Genomic DNA, 17,856 nt, shown 5'->3' with positions numbered 1-17,856 from the left:
ATCACAGGAAACCATGATTAGTGCAAAGTGATGTTAATAAAACAGAAATTCCAGTCTGAACATCATGTTCGCTGACCTGTGCCCCTTTCCCCTAATGCTTAACATTCAGAACTATGATAAATTGTGGTTTGAGTCATGGTTGGCGCAACAAACTCAGGTTAGCAGCATTCTGCCCAGTGCAGGTTTTATATTTGCATAACAAATGGCTGGGTATTCCCATCTTTGGAGGCGAGGTGGGTGACGACTAGGGGCAAGGCCTTTTTAGTGATGGTGCCATATTTATAGAGTACTTCCCCCCCCCCCAACAGGTTTACCTGGCACCATCTTTGCGGGTGTTCAGCTTTTCCCTACCTTCTCTTTTGTTGAGTTGTGTTATCTGCTATGATTTTACCCTAAAGTCATATAATTTTAACACTGCTCTAGCTGATTTGCTTTTCCTTGATATTTTAATCTGCCAACGTTACCATTTTTAATTGGAGGAAATTTGCTGTTCTACATCTGGTTTCTCCACCTGTGTAAATGTTTCAGGTTAATGAATTGCACTGCAGTGATGGCTATATTTTTGTGAACCACTTTGAACTGTCTGGAAAAGCAGGATAGCAATGCTTTTAATGAATAAATGACTGGAGCACGTTTCATGCAGGAATTCTCAACGCCTTGGAGGCAAAAAAACACCTAAAGGAGATATGGTGCCTAAACTGCTGGATCCTGCACCTGGTGCCAATTTCTGTCCTTGCAGCTGTGCAACTGCAGAATCTGCAAAGCTCCTTTCTTGATTTTCCTATCCTAGGAATCCCTGCAAGGTGCAGAAAGATCCAGACTGCTCCAAGGTTTCATATCAACATTCCTTTATTTAACATTCCATCTTGATTAGAAGAAATCACATGCAAAATTAAAAGGATATTAAGAAAGACAATTGCACTGACTCCCGCTGACTGTTAAAGATGCAGAAAGAGGTGTGCACAAGAACAGGGTAAAGAGCATGGGGGTATTTGCAAGCCAGAGGAAGGTTATTGAATGGGCAAAGAAAGTTCCTTCAGGTTTTTTTTTTCTTTAGAAATCTTTCTTAGAGCTCCCTGGTTTTCTTGACATTAGTCTCTCCAGTTCGGTTGCAGTCCTGTCTCTAAATAAAAATGCAGCTGCCATGTTTTGTTTTTCTCCTCTACTCTTCCAACAGCTCCATCATCTACTCTGTTCTCCCTGCTCTTGAGAATTACTGGAATTATACCTTCAGCAGGTGAGAGGGAAGAGTGGATGATGGGACAAGGGGTACAGGCAGGTGAAGTCCCGGCTGCACGCCTCTTCTTTTTCAATGGCTGTTGTGTTAGGGAGCCCAGATTTCTCTTAGGGCTGCCATCTACAAAGAGCATACAAACAGCATTGCAACTGTAATGAAGAATGAAAGAATTGGGGAGGGACGGGTGTTGGTAAAAAGGAAAACAGAACTACACCATGGTTCCCGAAACGAAGGGCTGTGCAACAACCATGGCAAACAATTTGTACAGTAAATGTTTGAATTCAGATTGGATCCCGTGTCAATGCAGAATTTGAATGCTGATGGTGGAATTTGAGAATCTGAGAGTTCCCCACAGCCCAAAGAACATGGGAATCAAGGACTCTGCCCTAGAGATAATGTTAAGTTCATAGCAAAAGTGCTCGCCACACACCATGAAAACAACTGAGGACATCATTATCATTAATATCTCAACCTCGGATTTACTGACAAATGAGAATGTCCAAGAAGAAGGCTGGGTTAAGAAGGCAGTTGGCTGCATGAAGTCTTTAAAGGAATTTTGTGAAGCTGTGGGATGCAAAGGAATAAACAAGCATGCAACGTGCAAGAAAGGACTCTATGGAGCATCAAGCTGCAGTGAAATAAGGGGGGTGTATTTATGTTTGTGTTGGAAAGAGACAGTTGGGGGGGATTAGAGGGCTGAAAGTGGTATGAGAGAGTCGCATAACCTTACTCACCCCACTTCTTCCCTGACAAATAAAGTGTGCAAGATCAATACTCACTCTTATTCTTTCCTACCCTGTCCTTCAAAAGACCTGTCCACTAGATATATTTCAACAGGCCAAATATGTGTGTGCATGTGTGTGTTTGTATTTATCCTGGCCTTACCAAAATAAAACCGAAGACCCTTTAAAAAACGTCATGTATCAATTCTGGAGATTAATAGGGCAGTTAAGTTGGTGATGCCATGGATACTAATCAGTAGGCACGCATCTCATCCACTCTGTTGCTGGCACACTGGAAATGTGCCAAATCATACCCCCCCCCACCCATGAACTGAGTTGCCAAAAGAGTGAAGATGCTTTCAAATAATTTCCATCACACTTAAAATGTTTCATCAGGTTATAGGCAGTGATGGGGGAAATGAATGAGAAGGTTTTCAAGGTTGTAGGGTTTCCAAAAGCCAGCACAATCTGGGGTAAAGATGGACAGATCACGTGAAGTGTGGTAGACGTGGCTTGAATGCAGGGCTTTTTTTCTGGGAAAAGAGGTGGTGGAACTCAGTGGGTTGCCCTCGGAGAAAATGGTCACATGGCTGGTGGCCCCGCCCCCTGATCTCCAGACAGAGGGGAGTTGAGATTGCCCTCCGCGCCGCTGAGCGGCGCCGAGGACAATCTAAACTCCCCTCTGTCTGGAGATCAGGGGGCGGGGCCACCAGCCATGTGACCATTTTCAAGAGGTTCCGGAACTCCGTTCCCCCACGTTCCTGCTGAAAAAAAGCCCTGCTTGAATGTATTTGCACTGCACTAAAAATTCTAGTATCTGTCTTCGAACAAGCTCTGGAAATAGTTCCCAGTGCATCAAGTACAAGGAAACTGTGGTGGGTTAGTACCTCTGACGTCACCAACGTCTCTTCCCTGCAAATCCCAGAACAGCTTTGCTACTCACTGTTTTTAAGGGTTTTGGTAATGTCCAGGATAAGGTTTTTTTTAATTCCAAATAACCCGATGAATCCGATAAACCTGATAAATCATACTAATACCACCACCTAATTCCACCCTCACCTAGAAACCACCGCAGGCAGAAATTTTGCTACAGCTAGTGCTATAACATAGTCTGTATGATAAACATATATGTGTATACATGCACATAGCCTGCTTGAATCGCAAGAAACAAGAATGAGGAGCAATCCATTGTCCAACTTTGATTACTCACAAACACACGCACATTAAGGAGCTGGGTTCACACCCGAGGTGCAGCGCCTGCTGTTATCATTGATTGCTAAGAATATCACCTCTGTCTCTGCAGAGATTACAGGGGGTAAAAGCTAAGTGTGCTGGTCCACCTGTCTTACTATTCTCAACTTTATTATCTGTCTCCAGTCTCTGCTGGCCAGTTGTCAAAAAGGAAGCAAAGGATGAGCACTGCAAAAGGCAACTTCTCCCCCCCACTGTCTGCTTTGCTTAAGAAATTGGGGCTCTGCAGGAAATGCCCAGAAGCTCTAGAGGGCTGGTGAGTGGGATCGAAGAAAGATCAAAGCGAGCATGAAAGGTCAAGGGACACAGAACAGATAATCAGTTCGGCAAATAGATGCATGTGTGTTATATGTTTATATAACACACACTCACACATGCAATGATGTGTGCAGTATAATATATGATCTGGGGGCTGAGGAACTGGTATGTGCAGAGAAAGGAGTAAGAGACTGAGCGCACAAGGAGGAATTTAAGGTCTGTGTGATAAGGGGACAGGAGGGAGCATCAGCATCATGTTTCAGACAGAATGGATAGCGATGATGGTTCTGGAATCAAAGGCAGTCCGGGGAGAAAGCAGCAGAGCACTGGGTCTCTTCTGTGGTCAGACTGGCTAGGCTGGTGATTGTTCTTCTGGAAGCTGGAAGATGCTGTGCAGAGGACCAATCAGAAACCTGGCTGGATGCTGCTGTTTCATCCGTTTCTTTGTTGCCGCTGCAGGAAGAAGAGAGATTGATTAAACTCGAATTGTGCGGTAGTGTTTTTATAAAATAAAAAACTTGTCCTGTGCAGTGTGATGTCCACCCTAGAAAGAAAGAAAAAACCAAACAGAGACAGAATGACTAGAACGACATGCAGCCCTGAACTTCTGGTCCCTAACTGGAAGTGGAAAATCACGGATTTCTTGCTAGCACATCCAGCTGGGCTTTCAGCCCTTCTCAGGAGGTTCCTGTTGGCATCAGGTCCTGAGCAGAAGAGGAGGGGCCATAGCTTAGTGGCAGAGCAAATGCATTGCACATAGATGGTCCCAGCATCAGCGGTTAAAGGAGGAAGAGGCCCGGTGGGTACTTTATCACCTGAGACTGGAGAGCAGCTGCCAGAGTAGGCAATACTGAGCTAGACTGACCAACAGTGAAATCCTAAGCAGAGGTACTCTAGTCTAAGCCCATTGAAATAGACTGGAGTAACTTTACTTAGGATTTCACTGGATGGGTTGGATTGGACATGAGGCAGCTTCTTATGTCCATCTGTTTTGCTTTGTTGGCTCTTGAAGTCATCTGAATCTACTTTCGTCCGCAACATCAACATCTGATATAGGGAACTGCACCTCTCCCTTGATGAAACTGTGCGCTCTCCATGTAGATTCCACCCACAGATCTCCTAACTGAGGATAATGATATGTCTATTTTCAAGAAATGTGATTCCTTCCTATTCCCTATATCTGTGCGCATCATTTCTGGCAAAAACTCCTCTTGCATTTTAGACCAAACTCTCCATGAGTTTTGCTAACAGGTAGCAAACTCTGTCTCCCCAGTTCCTCCTTTCCTAAAGTGCCTTTAAAGTAGGTGCCACAAAACTCACATAGATGCAAACATTTTTTTAAAAAACTGATCATGATCTTCAGCATAATATCTTTCTCCTCCTGGCTACAAATCTGCATTTTATAGGGAAAGCAGCAGGATTCTTGCAATATTAATGACACAGTAGTTTGTTTCTAACTGGAAGCACAGCCAGAGATCATCTTCCCTAATTAAAGTGAAGAAAGGGTTATAGAAAGAGAAATTGATCCTTTGAATGTATCCAGATGATCACATTGATGGATACTCCCAACACCCTGAGATGAATCCTAGCCCTGTGCTAGCATGCTGCTGATTAAAGTTGGAAGCCTTCTTCCACCGTAAGTAGCTCTCCTATTAAAGGGCGCCATTTAAGTTGGAGAAAGGCTGGCACTAGTTTAGTATAACACATCAAATGCACAATTGTCATTCGTTGGTTCCACAGGATCTAAAGTCCTTCCTTCACGGAATGCCACTTTTGGGATGGAATTGAGTATGCCCTGCAAACTGTTTTATAATATGGTTTTGTACTGCCCACCCTGCCCACAAGGATAAAATCTCAGATTTCTTCCCTGGGTCCCTTAAAAAGCACACAGCAAATGGTTATCAAACCTAACATTTAAAAGAGATGGCTGATAGCCATCAGACTTGAGTATGCTGTGCATCTACCATAAACACACATAAAGAAAGATGACTTGTCCAGGGTGCTATTTTGATGTCCTAATTTTTTACATGTTTTGAGCCTCCCAGGGCAACCTCCAGGTCAAACCCTCCATTTGGGCTGTATTTTTGGCCACAGCACAAGCCTGATTTTTTTCAATGGCCGCTCCAATGTTATTGAACAGCCTCCCCAAGATACTAAAGAGAGGTCCTATCTGGTCTGACTTCTATAAGAAGTGTAAGACTGTTCTTTTGAGGTAGGTATTTTGCAGTTACTTTTATAAAGGAGAGGATTATTTTTGAGGGATAGCTGGGATTTTCTTGCTGCTTTTTTATTTTAATTGTGTATTACCTGTGGTCAGGCCTTCCTTCCTTCCTTCTTAAATAAAGGGGGTGGTATTTGATAATAATGTAGGGGGGGGGTGAAAGCAGATTAAAGGTTAAGAAGAACCAGATTCTTGCTGAAGCCCCGTTTTCCTTCTCAGACAGTTTATAGCTGGAGCTGTCCCAGGTCCTGTACAGACGTGCCTCTTGGTGAACGCAGTGGAGGAAGAAGAAAGCCAGCATGGTATAGTGGTTTAGAGTTTTAGACTAGTTGCTGAATCAAAAAGAGTCCAGTAGCACCTTTAAGACTAACCAATTTTATTGTAGCATAAGCTTTCGAGAATCAAGTTCTCTTCGTCAGATGCCTGATACAGAGACTGGTCAAATACAGAAGAGGAGGAGAGAGAAGAGGCAATTAGGGGGAGGAAAGGGGAGAGTGCAATCAAAACATTCCTTTGCTAGTATATGTAAACATCTCCTTTTAGTGTGTGTATCAGTTGGCTTCAAAGGAGTTTGCCCTGTTAGTTTGTAGCAGCCAAACAGCTAGACCATCCAATTCCAATGCAGTATGGGCCTTCGATAACCACAGCTCTCCCTGCCAGATGCATCTGACAAAGAGATCTGTGGTTCCTGAAAGCCCATGCCAGGTGCCACTGAGCTCCCCCAGACCCCACCTCTGTAAAGGAAATCTGTTACCTGTGGTAATGTGATAACCATTCATAGTCCCTATTCAGTCCCCCTAATTGCCTCTTCTTTCTCCTCCTCTTCTGTATTTGACCAGTCTCTGTATCAGGCATCTGACGAAGAGAACTTGATTCTCGAAACCTTATGCTACAATAAAATTGGTTAGTCTTAAAGGTGCTACTGGACTCTTTTTGATTTTGCTACCACAGACTAACACGGCTAACTCCTCTGCATCTAAGACTAGTTGCTGGGAGATCCAGGATTTGGACTGGAGGGTTGCCTTGTGGAGGCCACACAACACAATTCTCTTTTGCTCCAATTTTTTAATATTTATCTCTGCTTGTTTTCCAGCAGGGAACTAAAGCAGCTTATAACACTATACTACCTTCCTCCATTTCATCATAACAACTAGCTTGTGAGCTAGTTTAGGCTGAGTGTCTGGCCCAAGCTCACTCAGCATGCTTATGTAGCAGTGTGAGGATTCAAACCTGGGTGTCCCAGGTCACAGTCCAACTCTAGCTGCTATACCACCGTGCTCTCAGTCCCCACATAGGAGACAAAGGGAACCTTATTCGAGAATAAATTCTACTGGATTCAGTCAGACTTACTTCTGAGCAAACTTGTACAGGATTTGGCAACACTCCAGCTAGATTTGGCTTCTCAGGGACGAGCTGCCAGTGTGGCAGGCCCTAACATCTGTCTCATGTTGAACAGTCAGGAATGCTTTGAATCCAGGGCAGGCACCATTCCCTCGCAAGGCTGCGCTCAACCACTGGAGGAAAGGAAGTCGGTGTTCTGTCTGTTGTTGGAACTAACGGTAGGGTTAGGAGAGCAGCAGGAAAGAGGTGGGACATGCAGGAAGCTTGTAGAAAGCATTCAGGACTCGCTGTCTCTGTTTGGAGGAGGAAGTGTAGGAGAGGATGGCTTTCTTTCTGACTTGAAAACAGAAATTGCAGAGGGTGTGTGGGCGTCGAAGGACTCTGGTTCCTGCTATTTTCTGCCAGATGGCTGCTGATAACTACTCTCCTCTCTTGTTTTGTGGAATGAGGGGCTCTTGTTTTTCACATTGCTGCTTCCATGTAAAGCCCTGTGCAGCCTGAAGGGGGGAGCTTTTTCGCCATCCTCAAGGGAGTGTGAATCATCCCCCACAGACGCCTGATGATGGTGCTACACTGGTGGTTGGCACCACCTGCAAATCCGGCCGTCAGAAACTTGGGGAACTGGCTAGCATTTTAAGCACCAGATCTTCTTTCTGCTACAAGGATTATTTGCATGATTAGGGTAGTCTTATGAGTGGTGTTCCTAACATATCTCAGCAGATGAATACAAAGAATCAAATATGGGAAATATGCAAATATATCTTCAGAGGAAAAAACCCTCAGCTACCCAATAAAAAGAGACCAAGAGAGAGAAGCCAGTTTACCAGTGAAGTTATTAGGCCTTCTGCATTCTGTTTTTTTGTTGAGGAGGACAGCAAGGCACTTGGGGTCCCCACTGGGGAGAAAGGCAGGGTATAAATGAAGTAAATGAATAAAACAATCACTTTTGGTCCTATAAGCACGTCTCCCCCTTTAGTGCACAAATATGCTTGTTTTCTCTTCAATGATTATTTCTGTTGCAGTTTTAAAAACATTTCCCCAAGGAAACTGCTTTACCTTGGAGCCAAACTAGACATTACTGCATCCACGGGTCCCACTTGTGGATGCTGATGTAATGGCCGAGGAGGGCCATTTAAAAACGCTACGTGGATCAGGCCAGCTAATTTTGTTCTACCCTTGTATCTTTCAAGTGCCGAAAGAGGCTGTTTCTGTGCTTGAAAAGGCAGAGGGGAGGGGAACAAGACCGCCTGCTCCTGCCGCATGGCAGGCCCTTGCGGCATCTTTAAATGTCCGAGTTCAGCTCAAAAATGGTGTTGGCATACATGGGCCAGACCTGTGGACACCATAACATCTAGTTTGGCTCTTGTACCTGGGAAAATCCAGTATTTGCTTCAGATCATCTGTTGTGACTTCATCATTAAAGGCACAGATGGCTTTAAAAGGAGATTAGACAAATTCATGGTGGATAGGTCTACCAGTGACTGTTAGGCATGGTGACAAAAGGGAACCTCCACATTTGAGGCAAACACTCTAAATACCAGTGCCAGGAGGCAACACTGGGGAAAGGCCTGAGACTCTGTGCCCTGTTGTCGGCTGTCCAGAGTAACTGGTTGGCCACTGTGTTGGACAGGATGCTGGACTAGATGGACTACTCATCTGATCGGTAAGGAAGTCTACTTATGGTTTATCATCATATGGCTTAATCTGATAGGCTACATGGTGTCATGACATCAGCATGCTGGCAGGGTGATCCCCAATGGGCGAGATCACATAGCCAACAAAAAGAACTTTTTGGATGGGCAGTGCAGAAAAGAGCCAGATCATGGGGGAGCGTGCAAAAATTAATTAATAAATAAAGCTCATGAACTACAACATGCCTCGTTCAGCGATCATTCAGAAGGATCGTTCAAAAGAGGTTAAAATATTTGCATGCACCCTAGCCTTAGTTTCCTCTCAAAACCGGAATCTTCTTCATAGCTCCAGTACCTTTTGGGCAATAGAGGCAGCATGCTAACGGAACCTTCTTCCCAGGTCAATTTGTCTGCTGCATTAGCAGTTGTGTTAAAAAATGAGGGGTGTCATTTGTTCCTGCCAAAAAGTGGTCTTCTGGCTAATAAGATTTGGCTAGGTGCTGCTGTCATTGAGGGCAAATGAAGGCAGGGCTTTAGATGTTCTTCGGTGATGCTGGTACATGGCCAGATCATCTTGACTACATGACAGCTTCAGTTTATAAGGAAACAAAAAGAAAGACGATTTTAAAAGGAAAAAAAAAATAGGACCAATGCAGCAACCGTGAGGGGCATGTGCAAATAAACACCATAGAGATGAGCAATGGGGGAGACAAATTTCTGGCATATTTTGGTCCTCTGCAAGTGCTTGCATTCATGCTGAAAATGTTTGGATCAGAACTGAAATAAATTAATGGCTCTTTAGCTGTCCTTTAGTTGTGTCCAAGCATCGATGGCTTGCTCTGCAGGAGGACAGGAGGACACCCACCATGTTGACCTATTTCACATCTGCATGTTGTTGTTGTTGTTGTTGTTGTTGTTTATTCAATTTGTAGTCCGCTCTCCCCACAAGCAGGCTCAAAGCGGATCACATCCAATACAATATAAACAATATAATTGACTAAGCTATTTCACATCTGCCTCCTTGACAGTAGGTCTCTACTTTGTAACAGCCTTGAACAGCTTCCCATGAATCTTTATAATGCTGTTGTTTTTAAATCCCGCTCAGTTTTCCTCTGCTTTCAGCTTTCTGTCCCACTCCCCACCATGAGTATGCAAGACAGGTGTTTCTTCTTCTGTTTTCACATATTTTCTCCTCCAGTCATGCAGGCTTTCATTGTTTAGCTACCCCAGAATATACAGAGGCCTCCCCACATAGGAAGCAATGTCCCAGGTGAAGAGGATTTCCCCCCTACAGCCACGATTTTCATTGATTTGTTTTTAAATTTGTACACTGCACTGTTTCTGGCAAGAGACTCAAGGTGGTTTGCGGTCCAATAAAAATCCAGTCTCGTCAGTAAAACATTCCAATTTCAACATCATCATTGACAAGAATAAAATCAGCCCATTAAACTCTACCAGCAATCAAACACCCACCTAAAGATCTCTGTCCATAGCCCTTTTAAGTGGGGGCTCCTACCTCACACAGCGGGAAAGCAGGCTCTATATGTGTTCTCCATTTGGTGTGAATAGGGCAATAGCCTGCTTGTGGGGAGGGTGGAATATAAATATGATAAAATAAAATAAATAAACATGCATATTTTCTTCCTCTGGTTATGTGGGAACACACACCCTCATTAATCCGAGTTTCTAGTCACATGTACTGAAGCTGGAAAAATGTGCGTGTTGAATGGCAAACATGCATGTTGACAAGATCATGCGTAGTGCTCTTGGCTGGTATGTGAGGAAGGTGTACCAGCTGAAACAACTGAAAGTCTGTCTATCTCACCCTTCCAAGGAACTTAGAGTGGCATATAGAGTTTGCCCCCTTTTATACATATTACATTACCTCCAAAATTCTAGTAAGGGAAAGAACATCTGGCCTTCTCCAAGGCCACTTGTAATCCGCTCGTCTTAGCCCCAGCTCCCCAGCTGTATTGTAGGGATAAAATAACACTGACTTTGTTTATGGCTCAGAGTGGGGCACTAATCTGTCTAGAAGTGCAGTTATTAGCAGCAGCAGCATTATTAGCATAATTATTATTATTACTCACCCAATGTTAATATTGGGGGGGGGGCAGATAAATGGTACTTGGTAGAGTTGCCAACTCCAGCTTGGGAAATTCCTGGAGATTTGGGAATAGAGCCTGGGGAGTGTGGAGTTTGCAGAGGGGAGGGGCCTTAGTGGGTATAATGCCATAGAGTCCACCCTCTAAAGCTGCCACTCCCTCCAGGGGGTGTGATTTCTATAGTGTGGAGATCAATTGTAATTCTGGGCATTCTCCAGGGACCACCTGGAGGTTGGCAACTCTAGTCCTTGACCATTCGCGTTGCCAGCCTGCTTGTGGTATCTGTTTTTCCTTGACCCAAGGTATTCTTTATTTATGGAACATGGGTCATTTTGCTTTGCCCTGAAAACTCCTTGAATCTGGATTTCACAGGGGCATGCGAAATTGCATCTTCTGCTTGCAGCAGATGGTTCTGTTGAGGCCCCTTAGTCGGCCAGTGACACAACTCACTGGTGCGCATGAGAGCGCAAGGCTGCTCTGGCTTTGATTTACTCCACTGTATGTACCTCTTACTGCCAGGCAATAGGTTTAAAAATAGCACGCACTGAGGAGAGGCATTCAGTTTGGTGTTGCTAAGGAAGAAATTAAATTCAAATCCAGGCCCTTTGCCTCCTTTGGGGAGTTACTATTGGTTTCCATGATAACTACCAGTGTGTAGGGTTTACTTGCCACATAAAACCAGGACATACAGCTGTGACTCTTCATCAGTTCTACATTTGGAGGAGCCTGCAAAAGGTTGTTTTTGGACTCCAGAAAAACAAACCAAGGCCCTCGTCAATTGAAATACCTCTCCCCCTCTCTCTATTACTTTGCAGCTGAAAAGTGGCAGCATAGACATCGGAGGCTGTACGGCGAGGAAAGGTTTTGATTTCGATATCTATATCCTGCTTCTCTCCCCAACAAAGACCCAAAGCTACGTATATAATTTACTTCTCCTCCATTTTATCCTCTCAATTACAATCCTTACAAGGCAGATTTAGGTTGATTGACCGGCCCAAGGTCACCCAGCAAGCTTCCGGAGAGAGAGTTCAAATGAGGGTCTCCACCTTAACTACTATACTACACTAGCTGTGGCCCATGGTGGATAATTTGCAGTGTGTCGGTCTGTCTCTAGAGACCCCTGGGGAATAAATAAAGTGGCAAAGGAACGTTACTTCTCAGCAACCATTGCGTCGGCTAGTTCACGACCATCCCAGTTGTTCAGTGTATCCAGGCACCTTCTAACCCCTAAATCTGAACCTTTACAGTCCTAAGGACAATTAGCTAAGAGGCCTTTGCTAAATTTTTCACTGATAAAATAGCACAAATATGCTCTGATCTAGCTGCTAGCTGCAATGCAAGCCAGATAGAAGAAATGCTTAATACGCCACCTGGCCTACATCTGGACTGCTTTGAACCAATTACAATGACAGATCTTAACACGATCCTGGCATCTATGAAAGCCACTACTTGTGCGCTTGATCCTTGCCCATCTTGGCTGTTAAAATCAAGTAAAGATCACATAAGTGAACCTCTGAGTTCTATTGTAAATCAATCGCTAATTTAGGGCAACTTTCCCTGGCAGCTCAAACAGGCAGTTATCCAGCTGCTAATTAAAAAACCATCTCTAGACAAAACTGATGAGGCCAATTATCATCCAGTCTCTAACCTGCCCTTTCTGGGCAAAATTATTGAGAGAGCAATTGAGGACCAACTCCAGATCTTCTTGAAAAACTCAAGTGTTCTAGACCCTTTCCAGTCTGGATTCAGACGAGACAGTACAAGTAGCGTTAATGGCTGATCTCTGTCTGCATATAGACAAAGGCCATGCCTCCTTATTGCTCCTTCTGGATCTATCTGCAGCCTTTGACACAGTAGACCATGCCATTCTGTTAAGGCATTTAGAAACAGAATTGGGCATCATGTGCCCTGGACTGGTTTAAATCGTTTCTCATGGAACGGACTCAAAGGGTGATCATTGGAGATCAGCTATCTCCAGAATGGGAAATATCTTGTGGGGTTCCACAGGGTGCAATCTTATCTCCCATGTTATTCAACCTCTTCATAAAACCTTTAGGAGAACTCATTCGCAGCTATGGAGTTGGTTGTCACCAATATGCAGATGACACCCAACTCTATATCTCACTATCTAGTATGCAGTAGAAATCTTAGACCGCTGCCTGACAGCTGTGGTGAAATGGCTGAAAAACAACAAACTGAAATTGAACCCAGACAAGACCGAAGTGATGCTTGTTGGGAAGGCAGAGATCTTGAAGGGTATTGTACTCCCCACTTTCAATGTGTTTTTTTTACCCCCGCCGATTCTGTTAAGAGCCTAGGAGTTATACTGGGTCCAGCACTACTACTAGAAAAACAAGTTAAGGCAGTGGCAAAAAATGCTTTCTGCAGTCTCACTCTAGCCTGGAAGATGGCTTCTTATCTTGACACGGCCGATCTGGTCACCTGGATCCATGCTATGGTAACATCAAAACTTGACTACTATAATGCACTATACATTGATCTCTCATCTAAGTTAATTAGAAGGCTCCAATTGGTGCAAAATGCTGCAGCTCGACTGTTAGCAGGAGCAAGCAGGAGCATGAACATCAATCCCATCCTACAGTCACTCCATTGGCTACCTATCAGTTATCGTGCTTAATTCAAGGTATTGGTTATTTCATACAAAGTTCTTCATGGCCTTGGCCCGGCATACCTACAGGAACGCCTCCTTCCCTGTCCTGCTATGGTAGCTTTGCTCATCCGAACAGGGTCTCCTGCAGGTGCCAGGCTGCACATGGGTGAAATCAACAATAGCCTGTGCATGGGCCTTCTCTGTGGTAGCCCCGACCCTGTGGAATGGCCTACCTGAGGAGGTCAGGAGAGCCCTCACAATCCTGGATTTCCACAATGCAAAACCAAATTATTCAAAAAGGCTTTTTTACCCAGATAGGAGGGCGGTATTGTAGGGAGGGGGTCTCAGATGTTTTGCTAATGAGTTAGGATGGAACCACAGACTTCACCACTACGTTGCCTTACATATTATCTGTTGCTTTAAATATGTACTCCTATATACTACCTGTGCTTCATGTTGTCTAATGTCAGTCTTAGAACTGATTATGCCAGTTTGGTGTAGAGATTAAGAGTGGGAGGACACTAATCTGGAGAGCCGGGTTTGATTCCCCACTCCTCCACCTGAAGCCAGCTGGGTGACCTTGGGTCAGTCACAGCTCTCTGGAGCTCTCTCAGCCCCACCCACCTCACAGGGAGTTTGTTGTGGGGATAATAATGGCATACTTTGTAAACCGCTCTGAGTGGGCATTAAGTTGTCCTGAAGCGTGGTATATAAATTGATTGTAATGATGATGATGATGTTGTTGATGATGTTGATGTTGATGATAATGATGTTCTGTTTCAGCAATTCTTCAACTCCATATTGGATCCTTGCTATGGATCCGATGTCTTTGTAAACTTGTATTTATTTACCCTATGATGTTGTTTATGGAAATGTCCTTGACACTGTATGGAAATGCCTGCCCTTGTCCTTGCTACTGATTGTACTAATCTCACACTATGTAATCCACCTTGAGTCTCAGTGAGAAAGGCGGACTATAAATGACATAAATAAATAAGTAAATAAATAAATAAAATAATGAGGAAAGGAGTTTTAAGCACTCTAGCTCTTGGGTCAGGTGAGTGTCTTTACATGTCGTCCCTCGTTCAGCTGCCACCGAGAAGTCTGATTACAGGATTGCTGGTGCACCCCATCCACTACAATTAGGGCAAATGAAAACACACAAACCGATTCTAAAACAAGGGTAATCAGATGCAAAAGAGGTAAGGCTGCCCATCTTATAAGAAGGTTCCTTAAAGTGTCCCCTTAGTATCAGTTTGGTCTGCAACAATTATCAGATGGTGTTATTTAGCTCCATGCCACAAAAAACTTCAATTGCCCATTGCTGCATATTAAATCTCTGTTAGAGGGAATCAGAATCATAGGGTTGGAAGGTACCTCTAGGGTCATCTAGTCCAACCCCCTGCACAATGCAGGAAATTCACAACTAACCCCCCCCCCCCCGCCCTGACTGCCCCAGTGATGCCCAGAAGATGGCAAAACACCTCCAGGATGTCTTACTGTTGTTATTGATGCTGTTTTCAGAGTCCACTTTTGGAACAGAAAGGCAGGATATAAAAACATTACATAATCACAGGTTGGATCCAGACTTAACTAATGGGAGGGAAGGTGTCATTTCCACCAATTCCTGCTTCAGAACCCTGATTTGCCGCCCCCCCCCATGCTATTCCAGAAGGTCCCCTGCCCCCTACCCCCGAGCAGCATTTGGGGAGACTAATGGGCTGCAGCAAGAGTGGGGGCAGGGCCGTTCTGTTCCATTGATGGAAGTGCCTTCTGTTTGCAGAATATTTAGTCTGGGTCCAACCCACAGAGAACTACAATGGAGGCTGTAGGTTGGCCTCTGTGATGAAATTACTTACAGTGCATTTCTAAGCAGAGTTACTCCAGTCTAAACCCATTGATTTCAACAGGCTTAGACTGGAAAAATTCTTTTTAGGATTGTACTGTTAACCTCTTAGAAGCTGGTTGTGTTCTTCCCCTACTTTATCCTTACATGAGGAATTTCATTGGTCAAGAATTCATGCTGATATTTTAAAGTCTTCTTATGGAAATGTGGACAGATATTCTTTCAAAACTGACTCACTGTCCCAAGGGTGTATGCAACATACAGCTCATTAGCAAATCTGGCTTTAGGATAGTTTTCTTCTAAGAAGATGAAATAACTCTCTCTCGTTCCCCCCCTTTGCTTTATTTATACATTGAATAACATCATCAATTTGTCACAAGGCCCCTTTTAAAACGAGTTTTCCTTCACCGCAAGGCTGTTTCTGTAACTTGGTGTGTGAATGGCTTTCTGAAGAAAGTTCTACATTTACATATGTAAATAACATTCACAGATGGATTGGACACTAATAGGAAATTGGGGTGCACAGGATAGAGGGGCAACTTAGATGATCTAGTTCGAAGATTCTCATCGAACTAGATCAACTCTAGGAGTCATCAATATTTCCCTGTTTTCAATGACAAAGGGAAGTAATTGCAGATTTTACTCATACCAATGAATGGAAATGGTTTGTGATAAACATATGAAGTTGCCTTATATTGTAGAGTAAGATTCGGTCCCAGTAGCAGCTTAAAGATCACCTAGATTTCCAGGGTATGAACTTTCTAGAATCAGAGCTCCCTTCATCAGATACAAAAGCTCTGACTCTAGAAAGCTCATACCCTGGAAATCTAGTTGGTCTTTAAGGTGCTACTGAACCTTAAAATGTTGCTGTTCTACTACAGACCAACATGGCTATCCACCTGAAACTGCCTTATATTGGGTTAGACTATTGGGTCACCTAGCTCAGCACTGTCTTCTGGCAGCATCTATCCAAGGTTTCAAGCTGATGAAGATGTCTACCTAGAGATGCCAGGGAAGGGATCTGGGATCCTGGACATGCAAAGCAGGCACTCTACCACTGAGGCTGATCCAACATGGACATTTTTCTCCTTCTTGGCTTCCAGACTGCTTTTTGTTTTTGGCAGGGTGTGTGTTATGTGCCATCAAGTTGCCTCCGGCCTATGGCAACTCTATGAATGAAAAACCTCCCAAACATCCTATCCTTAACAGACTTGCTCAGATCCTGCAAACTGGAGGATGTGGCTTCTTTTATGGAGTCCAGCCATCTCATTTTAGGTCTTCCTCTTTTCTTACTGCCTTCCACTTTTCCTAGCAATATTGACTTTCCCAGAGAATCTTGTCTTCTCATGATGTGACCAAAGCATGACAGCCTCAGTTTTGTCATTTTAGCTTCTAGGGAGGATTTAGGATTGATTTGATCTAGTGCCCACTTATTTGTCTTTTCTTTTTCTTTTTCAACAGGGAGAGATTCTATATGAAGTCGTGCTATAGTCCTCCTGTTTCCAGGTTTCCCCTGTCCATGTTCTTTCCCAAACCAGCTTTATGACAAGCCTTCTAGAAAGAGCATAATCCAAATGCCTTAGTATGTTATATTTATTTAAATTAATTTATGTATACCCTGCCTCTCTCGCTAACGGGAGACCCAAAACAGCTCACCTCGTTCTCCTCTCTTCCATTTTATCCTCGCAACACCCCTGTGAGCGCCCATGTCACCCAGCAGGCTTCCATGGCAGAGTGGGGATTTGAACCTGGGCCTCCCAGATCCTAGTCACTGCTGTCTTTAAGGTATAATGCACATTTTCCTGTCTTGCAAAGGCCCAGCCCACTCTGGGGCCATTTTCCCACTATCAGCCCCTTACGAGTGCCATTTCCCAGCTTTTTTCCCGCTGGAGGGATTTTTGTGTTTTTTAAAAAATCAGTAATTGCTATAGCATCACAATTTATTGCTCTATATCCATTTTAAATTTTAATATAATCATGATAATGCTATAGCATATCTGTGAAGAAACTAAGAAAGGGGGCTGGACCCAAGAGCCAATGCAGAGTTGCTGCAGAACAAGTGTGGAAGGGGAAAGATGGGGGAAGCAGAGGGATGTAAGTGCACAGAAAACTCACGTGTGGGAGCTCCCTCATTAATGGGCATACCTCTGCATTTATAGTAGCAGTGAAAGGAACCTGGAGAATCCTCGCTGGGTGGAAGTGGCCTGAGTCACAGCCCCCTCTCATGTTATGCTAAAACATCACATGGCTGCTTTTCATTCCTGCAAGGCAGAGGAAGCTGGGGCAGAATATTAACCATTCCCCCCCCCCCGCCCTCCCATCAGAGTAGTTCTCCAGAAGTTCTTTAAACCAGCAATTTCCTATAGGAAGGAGGCTCTTATATGCTGGAGACGAAAAAGGATCTTCTAGATGGTTGAAAGTGGTTTGAATGAGGGATTGTTTTTCATGGAGCGTCCACTCATCCTCCTGTTGTACATAGCCAAACAAGTTTTGCAGGTTTGTTTTTTTTCAAAAACCTGCAACACCTGTTTGCCAGAGGCAGTGGTATGTACACCATAAGAAGCAATGCCTAAGCCAAAGCCACAGTTTGCTTACAGCCTGAAACTCCGTGCATGTCTACTTGACAATATGTC

The sequence above is a fragment of the Eublepharis macularius genome, chromosome 14, assembly GCF_028583425.1.
Source record: "Eublepharis macularius isolate TG4126 chromosome 14, MPM_Emac_v1.0, whole genome shotgun sequence".
Taxonomy (NCBI): Eukaryota; Metazoa; Chordata; class Lepidosauria; order Squamata; family Eublepharidae; genus Eublepharis; species Eublepharis macularius.
Note: the sequence above shows the minus strand (reverse complement) of the source record.